Source organism: Carica papaya, chromosome 5, assembly GCF_054855325.1.
Source record: "Carica papaya isolate Zhongbai chromosome 5, ASM5485532v1, whole genome shotgun sequence".
In the NCBI taxonomy this organism is placed as follows: domain Eukaryota; kingdom Viridiplantae; phylum Streptophyta; class Magnoliopsida; order Brassicales; family Caricaceae; genus Carica; species Carica papaya.
In genome coordinates this window covers 28,666,892-28,680,604 of record NC_142313.1, presented here as the reverse complement: position 1 = coordinate 28,680,604, position 13,713 = coordinate 28,666,892, and the positions used below count along the sequence as shown (strand labels likewise).

At 46.6% G+C, this 13,713-nt stretch overlaps 2 non-coding genes and 24 pseudogenes across 2 annotated transcripts; all 26 read left to right on the top strand.

Moving 5' to 3' along the window:
• The first annotated feature begins 429 nt into the window (after positions 1–429).
• LOC148259351 (5S ribosomal RNA) lies at positions 430–547 on the top strand (annotated as a pseudogene).
• A 204-nt stretch (positions 548–751) lies between these two features.
• Positions 752–870, top strand: LOC148259350 (5S ribosomal RNA; annotated as a pseudogene).
• Positions 871–1,079: 209 nt separating this feature from the next.
• On the top strand, positions 1,080–1,198 carry LOC148259349 (5S ribosomal RNA; annotated as a pseudogene).
• A 562-nt stretch (positions 1,199–1,760) lies between these two features.
• LOC148259348 (5S ribosomal RNA) lies at positions 1,761–1,879 on the top strand (annotated as a pseudogene).
• A 563-nt stretch (positions 1,880–2,442) lies between these two features.
• LOC148259347 (5S ribosomal RNA) lies at positions 2,443–2,561 on the top strand (annotated as a pseudogene).
• Positions 2,562–2,767: 206 nt separating this feature from the next.
• LOC148259346 (5S ribosomal RNA) lies at positions 2,768–2,886 on the top strand (annotated as a pseudogene).
• Positions 2,887–3,768: 882 nt separating this feature from the next.
• LOC148259345 (5S ribosomal RNA) lies at positions 3,769–3,887 on the top strand (annotated as a pseudogene).
• A 559-nt stretch (positions 3,888–4,446) lies between these two features.
• LOC148259344 (5S ribosomal RNA) lies at positions 4,447–4,564 on the top strand (annotated as a pseudogene).
• A 204-nt stretch (positions 4,565–4,768) lies between these two features.
• LOC148259343 (5S ribosomal RNA) lies at positions 4,769–4,887 on the top strand (annotated as a pseudogene).
• A 560-nt stretch (positions 4,888–5,447) lies between these two features.
• LOC148259342 (5S ribosomal RNA) lies at positions 5,448–5,566 on the top strand (annotated as a pseudogene).
• Positions 5,567–5,771: 205 nt separating this feature from the next.
• LOC148259341 (5S ribosomal RNA) lies at positions 5,772–5,890 on the top strand. Its single transcript, XR_015820110.1, has one exon. It is a non-coding gene; the product is annotated as a 5S ribosomal RNA (ribosomal RNA).
• A 561-nt stretch (positions 5,891–6,451) lies between these two features.
• On the top strand, positions 6,452–6,569 carry LOC148259340 (5S ribosomal RNA; annotated as a pseudogene).
• A 204-nt stretch (positions 6,570–6,773) lies between these two features.
• On the top strand, positions 6,774–6,892 carry LOC148259339 (5S ribosomal RNA; annotated as a pseudogene).
• Positions 6,893–7,101: 209 nt separating this feature from the next.
• On the top strand, positions 7,102–7,220 carry LOC148259338 (5S ribosomal RNA; annotated as a pseudogene).
• Positions 7,221–7,779: 559 nt separating this feature from the next.
• LOC148259337 (5S ribosomal RNA) lies at positions 7,780–7,898 on the top strand (annotated as a pseudogene).
• A 205-nt stretch (positions 7,899–8,103) lies between these two features.
• Positions 8,104–8,222, top strand: LOC148259336 (5S ribosomal RNA; annotated as a pseudogene).
• A 205-nt stretch (positions 8,223–8,427) lies between these two features.
• LOC148259335 (5S ribosomal RNA) lies at positions 8,428–8,546 on the top strand (annotated as a pseudogene).
• Positions 8,547–8,752: 206 nt separating this feature from the next.
• On the top strand, positions 8,753–8,871 carry LOC148259334 (5S ribosomal RNA; annotated as a pseudogene).
• Positions 8,872–9,063: 192 nt separating this feature from the next.
• On the top strand, positions 9,064–9,182 carry LOC148259333 (5S ribosomal RNA; annotated as a pseudogene).
• A 561-nt stretch (positions 9,183–9,743) lies between these two features.
• On the top strand, positions 9,744–9,862 carry LOC148259332 (5S ribosomal RNA). The gene has a single exon (XR_015820961.1). It is a non-coding gene; the product is annotated as a 5S ribosomal RNA (ribosomal RNA).
• A 559-nt stretch (positions 9,863–10,421) lies between these two features.
• On the top strand, positions 10,422–10,539 carry LOC148259331 (5S ribosomal RNA; annotated as a pseudogene).
• Positions 10,540–11,098: 559 nt separating this feature from the next.
• Positions 11,099–11,216, top strand: LOC148259330 (5S ribosomal RNA; annotated as a pseudogene).
• Positions 11,217–11,421: 205 nt separating this feature from the next.
• On the top strand, positions 11,422–11,539 carry LOC148259329 (5S ribosomal RNA; annotated as a pseudogene).
• A 559-nt stretch (positions 11,540–12,098) lies between these two features.
• On the top strand, positions 12,099–12,217 carry LOC148259328 (5S ribosomal RNA; annotated as a pseudogene).
• A 209-nt stretch (positions 12,218–12,426) lies between these two features.
• Positions 12,427–12,545, top strand: LOC148259327 (5S ribosomal RNA; annotated as a pseudogene).
• A 562-nt stretch (positions 12,546–13,107) lies between these two features.
• On the top strand, positions 13,108–13,226 carry LOC148259326 (5S ribosomal RNA; annotated as a pseudogene).
• Positions 13,227–13,713: the final 487 nt, after the last annotated feature.

Genomic DNA, 13,713 nt, shown 5'->3' with positions numbered 1-13,713 from the left:
CGCATAAGGAAACAAATGACGGGACGGGGGATGGAAGGAGAAAAAGTGTTTGTATTTGCAGTTGAGAATGAAGCATGAGGGATCATACCAGCACTAATGCAACGGATTCTATCAGAATTCCGCAGTTAAGGGTGCTTGGGCGAGAAAAGAACTCGGATCGGTGACCTCCTGCGAAGTCCTTATATTTCACCCATTTTCTTGGGAGGTCCTCGTGTTGCACCCATCTTTTTGCAGATGATTCTTTCGACGTTACGCGCGACTTGATTTATGGTCCGCAGGTTTATTCACAAATGTGAGTCACGGCGCCGTGGCATTTTACTTGATAGTAGAACGAGTACGGGAGGTGCAGTGCGCACGCACAAGGAAACAAATGACGGGATGTGGAAGAAAAGAGAAGGAGTGTATGTATTTGAAGCGCAAAATTGAAGAAGTGGCATCATACTAGCGCTAATGCACTGGATCCCATCAGAACCCTGCAGTTAAGTGTGCTTGGGCGAGAGTAGTACTCGGATGGGTGACCTCTTGGGAAGTCCTCGTATCGCAACAATTTCTTTTCAGATGGATCGTTCGACGTTACGCGCGACTGGAACTATGGTCCGCTGGTTTATACGCAAATGTTAGTCAAGAATCAGGGGCATTTTAATCGATGTTAGAACGAGAAGGAGAGGTGCAGTGTGAACACACAAGCAAACAAATGATGGGAGGGGGGGAGGGAAGAAGGAGTGTATGTATTTTCAGCACGAAATTAAACAGGTGCGGTCACACCAGCACAAATGCACCGGATCCCATCAGAACTCCGCAGTTAAGTGTGCTTTGGCGAAAGTAGTACAATGATGGGTTACCTCCTGGGAAGTTCTCGTTTTGCACCCATTTTCTTTTTTTCAAACGTGCCATTCGACGTTACGCGCGACTTTAATTATGGTCCGCAGATTTATTCGCAAATGTAAGTCACGGCGCCGTGGCATTTTACTTGATATTTGAACGAGAACGAGAGGTGCAGTGCGCACGCACAAGGGAACAAATGACGAGAGGGGGAAGAAAGGAGAAGGAATTTATGTATTTGCAGTGCGAAATTAAACAGGTGCGATCATACCAGCACTAATGCACCGGATCCCATTAGAACTCCGCAGTTAAGTGTGCTTGGGCGAGAGTAGTACTCAAATGGGTGACCTCCTGGGAAGTCCTCGTGACGCACTATTTTTTTTTTCAGATGGGTCGTTCGACGTTACGCGCGACTGGAACTAGGCTCCACTGGTTTATACGCAAATGTGAGTCAAGAAGCAGGGGCATTTTAATCGATATTAGAACGAGAAGGAGAGATGCAGAGTTCACGCACAAGGAAACAAATGACGGGAGGGGGGATGGAGGGAGAAAAAGTGTATGCATTTGCAGCGCAGAATGAAACATGAGCAATCATACCAGCACCAATGCAACGGATTCTATCAGAACTCCGCAAGTTAAGGGTGTTTGGGCGAGAGTAGCACTAGGATGGGTTACCTCCTGCGAAGTCCTTATATTTCACCCATTTTCTTAGGAAGTCCTCGTGTTGCACACATTTTTTTGCAGATGATTCTTTCGACGATACGCGCGACTTGAATTATGGTCCTCAGGTTTATTCGTAAATGTGAGTCACGGCACCGTAGCATTTTACTTTATATTAGAACGAGCACGGGAGGTGCAGTGCGCACGCACAAGGAAACAATTGACGGGAGGGGGAAGAAAGGAGAAGGATTTTATGTATTTGCAGCGCAGAATTAAACGGATGCGATCATACCACCACTTACGCACCGGATCCCATCATAACTCCGCAGTTAAGTGTGCTTGGGCGAGAGTAGTACTCGAATGGGTGACCTCCTGGGAAGTCCTCGTGTCGCACCAATTTTTTTTTAGACGGGTCGTTCGACGTTATGCGCGACTGGAACTGGTGTCCGCTGGTTTATACGCAAATGTGAGTCAAGAAGCAGGGGCATTTTAATCGATATTAGAACGAGAAGGCGAGGTGCAGTGTGAACGCACAAGGAAACAATTGATGGGAGGGGGAGGGAAGGAGAAGGAGTGTATGTATTTTCGGCACGAAATGAAACAGGTGCGATCATACCAGCACTAATGGAACGGATTCTATCAGAACTCCGTAGCTAAGGGTGCTTGGGCGAGAGTAGTACTAGCATGGGTTACCTCCTGCGAAGTCCTTATATTTCACCCATTTTCTTGCGAAGTCCTCGTGTTGCACCCATTTTCTTTTTTTCAGATGTGCCGTTCGACGTTACGCGCGACTTTAATAATGGTCCGCAGATTTATTCGCAAATGTGAGTCACGGCGCCATAGCATTTTACTTGATATTTGAACGAGAACGAGAGGTGCAGTGCGCACGCACAAGGAAACAAATGACGGGAGGGGGAAGAAAGGGGAATGAGTTTATGTATTTGCAGCGCAAAATTAAACAGTTGCGATCATACCAGCACTAATGCACCTGATCCCATCAGAACTCCGCAGTTAAGTGTGCTTGGGCGAGATTAGTACTCGGATGGGTGACCTCCTGTGAAGTCCTCGTGTCGCACTAATTTTTTTTTCAGACGGGTCGTTCGACGTTACGCGCGTCTGGAACTAGGGTCCGCTGGTTTATACGCAAATGTGAGTCATGAAGTAGGGGCATTTTAATCGATATTAGAACGAGAATGAGAGGTGAAGTGTGAATGCACAAGGAAACAAATGACGGGAGGGGGAAGAAAGGAGAAGGAGTGTATGTATTTGTAGCGCGAAATTAAACAGGTGCGATCATACCAGCACTAAAGCTCCGAATCCCATCAGAATTCTGCAGTTAAGTTTGCTTGGGCGATAGTAGTACTCGGATGGGTGACCACTTGGGAAGCCCTCGTGTTGCAACTATTTTTTTTCGGATGGGTTGTTCGACGTTACGCGCGATAGAATTATAAACCGCTGGTTCATTTGCAAAGGTGAGTCACAGTGCCGGGGCGTATTACTTGATATTAGACAAGAAAGATAGATACAGAGTGCACGCACAAGGAAACAAATGATGGGAGGGAGGATGGAAGGAGAAAGAGTGAATGTATTTGCAGTGCAGAATGAAACATGAGGGATCATACCAGCACTAATGCAACGGATTCTATCAGAACTCGGCAGTTAAGGGTGCTTGGGAGAGAAAAGTACTCGGATGGGTGACCTCCTGCGAAGTCCTTATATTTCACCCATTTTCTTGGGAGGTCCTCGTGTTGCACCCATCTTTTTGCAGATGATTCTTTCGACGTTACGCGCGACTTGATTTATGGTCCGCAGATTTATTCGCAAATGTGAGTCACGGCGCCGTGGCATTTTACTTGATATTAGAACGAGTACGGGAGGTGCAGTGCGCACGCACAAGGAAACAAATGACGGGAGGAGGAAGAAAAGATTAGGAGTGTATGTATTTGGAGCGCAAAATTAAACAAGTGGCATCATACCAGCACTAATGCACTGGATCCCATCATAACTCTGCAGTCAAGTGTTCTTGGGCGAGAGTAGAACTCGGATGGGTGACCTCTTGGGAAGTCCTCGTATCGCAATAATTTTTTTTCAGATGAGTCGTTCGACGTTACGCGCGACTGGAACTATGGTCCGCTGGTTTATACGCAAATGTGAGTCAAGAAGCAGGGGCATTTTAATCGAAATTAGAACGAGAATGAGAGGTGATGTGTGAACGCACAAGGAAACAAATGACGGGAGGGGAAAGAAAGGAGAAGGAGTGTATGTATTTGTAGCGCGAAATTAAAAAGGTGCGATCATAACAGCACTAAAGCTCTGGATCCCATCAGAACTCCGCAGTTAAGTGTGCTTGGGTGAGAGTAGTACTCGGATGGGTGACCACCTGGGAAGCCCACGTGTTGCACCTATTTTTTTTCGGATGGGTTGTTCGACGTTACGCGCGAATGGAATTATAAACCGCTGGTTCATTTGCAAAGGTGAGTCACGGTGCCGGGGCATATTACTTGATATTAGAACGAGAAAGAGAGATGCAGGGTGCACGCACAAGGAAACAAATGACGGGAGGGGGGATGGAAGGAGAAAGAGTGTTTATTTGCAGTGAAGAATGAAACATGAGGGATCATACCAGCACTAATGCAACGGATTCTATCAGAACTCCGCAGTTAAGGGTGCTTGGGCGAGAAAAGTACTCGGATGGGTGACCTCCTGCATAGTCCTTATATTTCACCCATTTTCTTGGGAGGACCTCGTGTTGCACCCATCTTTTTGCAGATGATTCTTTCGACGTTACGCGTGACTTGATTTATGGTCCGCAGGTTTATTCGCAAATGTGAGTCACGGCGCCGTGGCATTTTACTTGATATTAGAACGAGTACGGGAGGTGCAGTGCGCACGCACAAGGAAACAAATGACGGGAGGAGGAAGAAAAGATTAGGAGTGTATGTATTTGGGGCGCAAAATTAAATAAGTGGCATCATACCAGCACTAATGCACTGGATCCCATCAGAACTCTGAAGTTAAGTGTTCTTGGGCGAGAGTAGAACTCGGATGGGTGACCTCTTGGGAAGTCCTCGTATCGCAACAATTTTTTTTCAGATGAGTCGTTCGACGTTACGCGCGACTGGAACTATGGTCCGCTGGTTTATACGTAAATGTGAGTCAAGAATCAGGGGCATTTTAATCGATATTAGAACGAGAAGGAGAGGTGCACTGTGAACGGAAAAGGAAACAAATGATGGGAGGGCGGGAGGGAAGAAGGAGTGTATGTATTTTAAGCACGAAATTAAACAGGTGCGGTCACACCAGCACAAATGCACCGGATCCCATCAGAACTCCGCAGTTAAGTGTGCTTTGGCGAAAGTAGTACAATGATGGGTTACCTCTTGGGAAGTTCTCGTGTTGCACCTATTTTTTTTTCAGATGTGCCGTTCGACGTTACGCGCGACTTTAATTATGGTCCGCAGATTTATTCGCAAATGTGAGTCACGGCACCGTGGTATTTTACTTGATATTTGAACGAGAACGAGAGGTGCAGTGCGCACGCACAAGGAAACAAATGACAGGAGGGGAAAGAAAGGAGAAGGAGTGTATGTATTTGCAGCGCAAAATGAAATAGGTGCGATCATATCAGCACTAATGCAACGGATTCTATCAGAACTCCGTAGGTAAAAGTGCTTGGGCGAGAGTAGTACTAGCAAGGGTTACCTCCTGCGAAGTCCTTATATTTCACCCATTTTCTTGTGAAGTCCTCGTGTTGCACCCATTTTTTTGCAGATGATTCTTTCGACGTTACGTGCGACTTGTATTATGGTCCTCAAGTTTATTCGCAAATGTGAGTCACGGGGCTGTAGCATTTTACTTGATATTAGAACGAGAACGAGAGGTGGAGTGCGCACGCACAAGGAAACAAATGAGGGGAGGGGGAAGAAAGGGGAATGATTTTATGTATTTGCAGCACAAAATTAAACAGGTGCGATCATACCTGCACTAATGCACCGGATCCCATCAGAACTCCGCTGTTAAGTCTGCTTGGGCGAGATTAGTACTCGGATGGGTGACCTCCTGGGAAGTCCTCGTGTCGCACCAATTTTTTTTCAGATGGGTCGTTCGACGTTACGCTCGTCTGGAACTAGGGTCCGCTGGTTTATACGCAAATGTGAGTCAAGAAGCAGGGGCATTTTAATCGATATTAGAACGAGAATGAAAGGTGAAGTGTGAACGCACAAGGAAACAAATGACGGGAGGGGGAAGAAAGGAGAAGGATTGTATGTATTTGCAGCGCGAAATTAAACAGGTGCGATCATACCCGCACTAAAGCTCCGGATCCCATCAGAACTCCGCAGTTAAGTGTGCTTGGGCGAGGGTAGTACTCGGATGCGTGACCACTTGGGAAGCCCTCGTGTTGCACCTTTCTTTTCTCGGATGTGTTGTTCGACGTTACGTGCGAATGGAATTATAAACCGCTGGTTCATTTACAAAGGTGAGTCACGGTGCTGGGGCATATTACTTGATATTAGAACGAGAAAGAGAGATGCAGAGTGCACGCACAAGGAAACAAATGACAGGAGGGGGGATGGGAGGAGAAAGAGTGTATGTATTTGCAGTGCAGAATGAAACATGAGGGATCATACCAGCACTAATGCAACGGATTCTATCAGAACTCCGCAGTTAAGGGTGCTTGGGCGAGAAAAGTACTCGGATGGGTGACCTCCTGCGAAGTCCTTATATTTCACCCATTTTCTTGGTAGGTCCTCGTGTTGCACCCATCTTTTTGCAGATGATTCTTTCGACGTTACGCGTGACTTGATTTATGGTCCGTAGGTTTAGTCGCAAATGTGAGTCACGGCGCTGTGGCATTTTACTTGATATTAGAACGAGTACGGGAGGTGCAGTGCGCACGCACAAGGAAACAAATGACGGGAGGATGAAGAAAAGGGAAGGAGTGTATGTATTTAAAGCGCAAAATTAAACAAGTTGCATCATACCAGCACTAATGCACTGGATCCCATCAGAACTCTGCAGTTAAGCGTGCTTGGGCGAGAGTACTACTCGGATGGGTGACCTCTTGGGAAGTCCTCGTATCGCAACAATTTTTTTTCACATGGGTCGTTCGACGTTACGCGCGACCGGAACTATGGTCCACTGGTTTATACGCAAATGTGAGTCAAGAATCAGGGGCATTTTAATCGATATTAGAACGAGAAGGAGAGGTGCAGTGTGAACGCACAAGGAAACAAATGATGGGAGGGGGCGAGGGAAGAAGGAGTGTATGTATTTTCAGCACGAAATTAAACAGGTGCGGTCACACCAGCACGAATGCACCGGATCCCATCAGAACTCCGCAGTTAAGTGTGCTTTGGCGAAAGTAGTACAATGATGGGTTACCTCCTGGGAAGTTCTCGTGTTGCACCCATTTTCTTTTTTTCAGATGTGCCGTTCGACGTTACGCGCGACTTTAATTATGGTCCGCAGATTTATTCGCAAATGTGAGTGACGGCGCCGTGGCATTTTACTTGATATTTGAACGAGAACGAGAGGTGCAGTGCGCACGCACAAGGAATCAAATGACGGGAGGGGGAAGAATGGAGAAGGAGTTTATGTATTTGTAGCGCGAAATTAAACAGGTGCGATCATACCAGCACTAATGCACCGGATCCCATCAGAACTCCGCAGTTAAGTGTGCTTGGGTGAGTGTAGTACTCGCATGGGTGACCTCCTGGGAAGTCCTCGTGTCGTACCAATTTTTTTTCAGACGGGTCGTTCGACTTTACGTGCGACTGGAACAAGGCTCCGCTGGTTTATACGCAAATGTGAGTCAAGAAGCAGGGGCATTTTAATCGATATTAGAACGAGAAGGAGAGGTGCAGTGTGAACTCACAAGGAAATAATTGATGGGAGAGGGAGGGATGGAGAAGGAGTGTATGTATTTTCAGCACGAAATGAATCAGGTGCGATTATACCAGCACTAATGCAACGGATTCTATCAGAACTCTGCAGGTAAGGGTGCTTGGGCGAGAGTAGTACTAGAATGGGTTACCTCCTGCGAAGTCCTTATATTTCACCCATTTTCTTGTGAAGTCCTCGTGTTGCACCCATTTTTTTGCAGGTGATTCTTTCGACGTTACGCGCCACTTGAATTATGGTCCTAAGGTTTATTCGCAAATGTGAGTCACGGCGCTGTAGCATTTTACTTGATATTAGAACGAGAACGGGAGGTGCAGTGTGCACGCACAAGGAAACGAATGACGGGAGGGGGAAGAAAGGGGAATGAGTTTATGTATTTGCAGCGCGAAATTAAACAGGTGCGATTATACCAGCACTAATGCATTGGATCCCATCAGAACTCCGCAGTGAAGTGTGCTTGGGCGAGATTAGTACTCGGATGGGTGACCTCCTGGGAAGTCCTTGTGTCGCACCAATTTTTTTTCAGACGGGTCGTTCGATGTTACACGCGTCTGGAACTAGGATTCGCTGGTTTATACGCAAATGTGAGTCAAGAAGCAGGGGCATTTTAATCAATATTAGAACGAGAATGAGAGGTGAAGTGTGAACGGATAAGGAAACAAATGACAGGAGGGGGAAGAAAGGAGAAGGAGTTTATGTATTTGCAGCGCGAAATTAAACAGGTGCGATCATACCAGCACTAAAGCCTCGGATCCCATCAGAACTCCGCAGTTAGGTGTGCTTGGGCGAGAGTAGTGCTCGGATGGGTGACCACTTGGGAAGCCCTCGTGTTGCACCTATTTTTTTTCGGATGGGTTGTTCGACGTTACGCACGAATGGAATTATAAACCGCTGGTTCATTTACAAAGGTGAGTCACGGTGCCGGGGCATATTACTTGATATTAGAACGAGAAAGAGAGATGCAGAGTGCACGCACAAGGAATCAAATGACGGGAGGGGGAAGAAAGGGGAATAAGTTTATGTATTTGCAACGCGAAATTAATCAGGTGCGATCATACCAGCACTAATGCACCGGATCCCATCAGAATTCCGCAGTTAAGTGTGCTTGGGCGAGAGTAGTACTCGGATTGGAGACCTCCTGGGAAGTCCTCGTGTCGCACTAATTTTTTTTTCAGACGGGTCGTTCGACGTTACGCGCGACTGGAACTAGGGTCCACTGGTTTATACGCAAATGTGAGTCAAGAAGCAGGGGCATTTTAATCGATATTAGAACGAGAATGAGAGGTGAAGTGTGAACGCACAAGGAAATAAATGACGGGAGGGGGAAGAAAGGAGAAGGAGTGTATGTATTTACTGTGCGAAATTAAACACGTGTGATCATACCAGCACTAATGCAACCGATCCCATCATAACTCTGCAGTTAAGTGTGCTTGGGCGAGAGTAGTACTCGGATGGGTGACCACTTGGGAAGTCCTCGTGTTGCACCCATTTTTTTGCAGATGATTCTTTCGACGTTACGCGCAACTTGAATTTTGGCCCTCAGGTTTATTCGCAAATGTGAGTCACGGCGTCGTAACATTTTACTTGATATTAAAACGAGCACGGGAGGTGCAAGGAAACAAATGACGGGAGGGGGAAGAAAGGAGAAGGAGTTTATGTATTTGCAGCACGAAATTAAACAGGTGCGATCATACCAGCACTAAAGCTCCGGATCCCATCAGAACTCCGCAGTCAAGTGTACTTGGGCGAGAGTAGTACTCGGATGGGTGACCTCCTAGGAAGTCCTCGTATCGCACTAATTTTTTTTCAGATGGGTCGTTCGACGTTACGCGCGACTGGAACTAGGGTCCACTAGTTTATACGCAAATGTGAGTCAAGAAGCAGGGGCATTTTAATCGATATTAGAACGAGAAAGAGAGATGCAGAGTGCACGCACAAGGAAACAAATGACGGGAGGGGGGATGGAGGGAGAAAAAGTGTATGTATTTGCAGCACAGAATGAAACATGAGCAATCATACCAGCACCAATGCAACGAATTCTATCAGAACTCCGCAAGTTAAGAGTGCTTGGGCGAGAGTAGGACAAAGATGGGTGACCTCCTGCTAAGTCCTTATATTTCACCCATTTTCTTAGGAAGTCCTCGTGTTGCACCTATTTTTTTGTAGATGATTCTTTCGACGATACGTGCGACTTGAATTATGGTCCTCAGGTTTATTCGCAAATGTGAGTTACGGCACCGTAGCATTTTACTTGATATTAGAACGAGCACGGGAGATGCAGTGCGCACGCACAAGGAAACAAATGACGGGAGGGGGAAGAAAGGGGAATGAGTTTATGTATTTGCAGCGCGAAATTAAACAGGTGCGATCATACCAGCACTAATGCACCGGATCCCATCAGAACTCCGCAGTTAAGCGTGCATGGGCGAGAGTAGTACTTGGATGGGTGACCTCCTGGGAATTCCTCGTGTCGCACCAATTTTTTTTCAGACGGGTCGTTCGACGTTACGCGCGACTGGAACTAGGGTCCGCTGGTTTATACTCAAATGTGAGTCAAGAAGCAGGGGCATTTTAATCGATATTAGAACGAGAAGGATAGGTGCAGTTTGAACGCACAAGGAAACAATTGATGGGAGGGGGAGGGAAGGAGAAGGAGTGTATTTATTTTCAGCATGAAATGAAACAAGTGCGATCATACCAGCACTAATGCAACGGATTCTTTCAGAACTCCGTAGGTAAGGGTACTTGAGCGAGAGTAGTACTAGCATGGGTTATCTCCTGCGAAGTCCTTATATTTCACCAATTTTCTTGTGAAGTCCTCGTGTCGCACCAATTTTTTTTCAGACGGGTCGTTCGACGTTACGCCCATCTGGAACTAGGGTCCGCTGGTTTATACGCAAATGTGAGTCAAGAAGTAGGGGCATTTTAATCGATATTAGAACGAGAATGAGAGGTGAAGCGTGAACGCACAAGGAAACAAATGACGGGAGGGGGAAGAAAGGAGAAGGAGTGTATGTATTTGCAGCGCGAAACTAACCAGGTGCGATCATACCAGCACTAAAGCCCCGGATCCCATCAAAACTTCGCAGTTAAGTGTGCTTGGCGAGATTAGTACTCGGATGGTTGACCTCCTGGGAAGTCCTCGTGTGGCACCAATTTTTTTTCAGACGGGTCGTTCGACGTTACGCGCGTCTGGAACTAGGGTCCGCTGGTTTATACTCAAATGTGAGTCAAGAAGCAGGGGCATTTTAATCGATATTAGAACGAGAAGGATAGGTGCAGTTTGAATGCACAAGGAAACAATTGATGGGAGAGGGAGGGAAGGAGAAGGAGTGTATTTATTTTCAGCATGAAATGAAACAAGTGCGATCATACCAGCACTAATGCAACGGATTCTTTCAGAACTCCGTAGGTAAGGGTACTTGAGCGAGAGTAGTACTAGCATGGGTTATCTCCTGCGAAGTCCTTATATTTCACCAATTTTCTTGTGAAGTCCTCGTGTCGCACCAATTTTTTTTCAGACGGGTCGTTCGACGTTACGCCCATCTGGAACTAGGGTCCGCTGGTTTATACGCAAATATGAGTCAAGAAGCAGGGGCAATTTAATCGATATTAGAACGAGAATGAGAGGTGAAGTGTGAACGCACAAGGAAACAAATGACGGGAGGGGGAAGAAAGGAGAAGGAGTGTATGTATTTGCAGCGCAAAACTAAACAGGTGCGATCATACCAGCACTAAAGCCCCGGATCCCATCAGAACTTCGCAGTTAAGTGTGCTTGGCGAGATTAGTACTCGGATGGTTGACCTCCTGGGAAGTCCTCGTGTCGCACCAATTTTTTTTCAGACGGGTCGTTCGACGTTACGCGCGTCTGGAACTAGGGTCCGCTGGTTTATACGCAAATGTGAGTCAAGAAGCAGGGGCATTTTAATCGATATTAGAACGAGAATGAGAGGTGAAGTGTGAACGCACAAGGAAACAAATGACGGGAGGAGGAAGAAAGGAGAAGGAGTGTATGTATTTGCCGCGCGAAACTAAATAGGTTCGATCATACCAGCACTAAAGCCCCGAATCCCATCAGAACTTCGCAGTTAAGTGTGCTTGGCGAGATTAGTACTCGGATGGTTGACCTCCTGGGAAGTCCTCGTGTCGCACCAAATTTTTTTCAGACGGGTCGTTCGATGTTACGCGCGATTGGAACTAGAGTCCGTTGGTTTATACGCAAATGTGAGTCAAGAAGCAGTAGCATTTTAATCGATATTAGAACGAGAAGGAGAGGTGCAGTGTGAACGCACAAGGAAACAATTGATGGGAGGGGGAGGGAAGGAGAAGGAGTGTATGTATTTTCAGCACGAAATGAAACAGGTGCGATCATACCAGCACTAATGCAACGGATTCTATCAGAAATCCGTAGGTAAGGGTGCTTGGGCGAGAGTAGTACTAGCATGGGTTACCTCCTGCGAAGTCCTTATATTTCACCCATTTTCTTGTGAAGTCCTCGTGTCGCACCAATTTTTTTTCAGACGGGTCGTTCGACGTTACGCGCATCTGGAACTAGGGTCCGCTGGTTTATACGCAAATGTGAGTCAAGAAGTAGGGGTATTTTAATCGATATTAGAACGAGAATGAGAGGTGAAGTGTGAACGCACAAGGAAACAAATGATGGGAGGGGGAAGAAAGGAGAAGGAGTGTATGTATTTGCAGAGCGAAATTAAACAGGTGCGATCATACCAGCACTAAAGCTCCGGATCCCATCAAAACTCCACAGTTAAGTGTGCTTGGGCGAGGGTAGTACTCGGATGGTTGACCACCTGGGAAGCCCTCGTGTTGTACCCATTTTCTTTTTTTTAGATGTGTTGTTCGATGTTACGCGCGACTTTAATTATTGTCTGCAGATTTATTCGCAAATGTGAGTCACGGCGCCGTGGCATTTTACTTGATATTTGAACGAGAACGAGAGGTGCAGTGCGCACGCACAAGGAAATGAATGACGGGAGGGGGAAGAAAGGAGAAAGAGTTTATGTATTTGCAGCGAGAAATTAAACAGTTGCGATCATACCAGCACTGATGCACCGGATTCCATCAGAACTCCGCAGTTAAGTGTGCTTTGGCGAGAGTAGTACTCGGATTGGTGACCTCCTGGGAAGTCCTCGTGTCGCACTAATTTTTTTTTCAGACGGGTCGTTCGACGTTACGCGCGACTGGAACTAGGGTCCACTGGTTTATATGCAAATATGAGTCAAAAAGCAGGGGCATTTTAATCGATATTAGAATGAGAAGGAGAGATGCAGAGTGCACGCACAAGGAAACAAATGACGGGAGGGGGGATGGAGGGTGAAAAAGTGTATGTATTTGCAGCGCAGAATGAAACATGAGCCATCATACCAGCACCAATGCAACAGATTCTATCAAAACTCCGCAAGTGAAGGGTGCTTGGGCGAGAGTAGCACTAGGATGGGTGACCTCCTGCGAAGTCCTTATATTTCACCCATTTTCTTAGGAAGTCCTCGTGTTGCACCCATTTTTTTGCAGATGGTTCTTTCGACGATACGCGCGACTTGAATTATAGTCCTCAGGTTTATTCATAAATGTGAGTCACGGCACCGTAGCATTTTACTTGATATTAGAACGAGCACGGGAGGTGCAGTGCGCACGCACAAGGAAACAAATGACGAGAGGGGGAAGAAAGGAGAAGGAGTTTATGTATTTGCAGCGCTGAATTATATGGGTGCGATCAGACCAGCACTAATGCACCGGATCCCATCAGAACTCCACAGGTAAGTGTGTTTGGGCGAGAGTAGTACTCGGATGGGTGACCTCCTGGGAAGTCCTCGTGTCGCACTAATTTTTTTTTCAGACGGGTCGTTCGACGTTACGCGCGACTAGAACTATGGTCTGTTGGTTTATACGCAAATGTGAGTCAAGAAGCAGGGGCATTTTAATCGATATTAGAACGAGAAGGAGAGATGCAGAGTGCACGCACAAGGAAACAAATGACGGGAGGGGGGATGGAGGGAGAAAAAGTGTATGTATTTGCAACGCAGAATGAAACATGAGCCATCATACCAGCACCAATGCAACGGATTCTATCAGAACTCCGCAAGTTAAGGGTGCTTGGGCGAGAGTAGCACTAGGATGGGTGACCTCCTGCGAAGTCCTTATATTTCACCCATTTTCTTAGGAAGTCCTCGTGTTGCACCCATTTTTTTGCAGATGATTCTTTCGACGATACGCGCGACTTGAATTATGGTCCTCAGGTTTATTCACAAATGTGAGTCACGGCATCGTAGTATTTTACTTGATATTAATACGAGCACGGGAGGTGCAGTGCG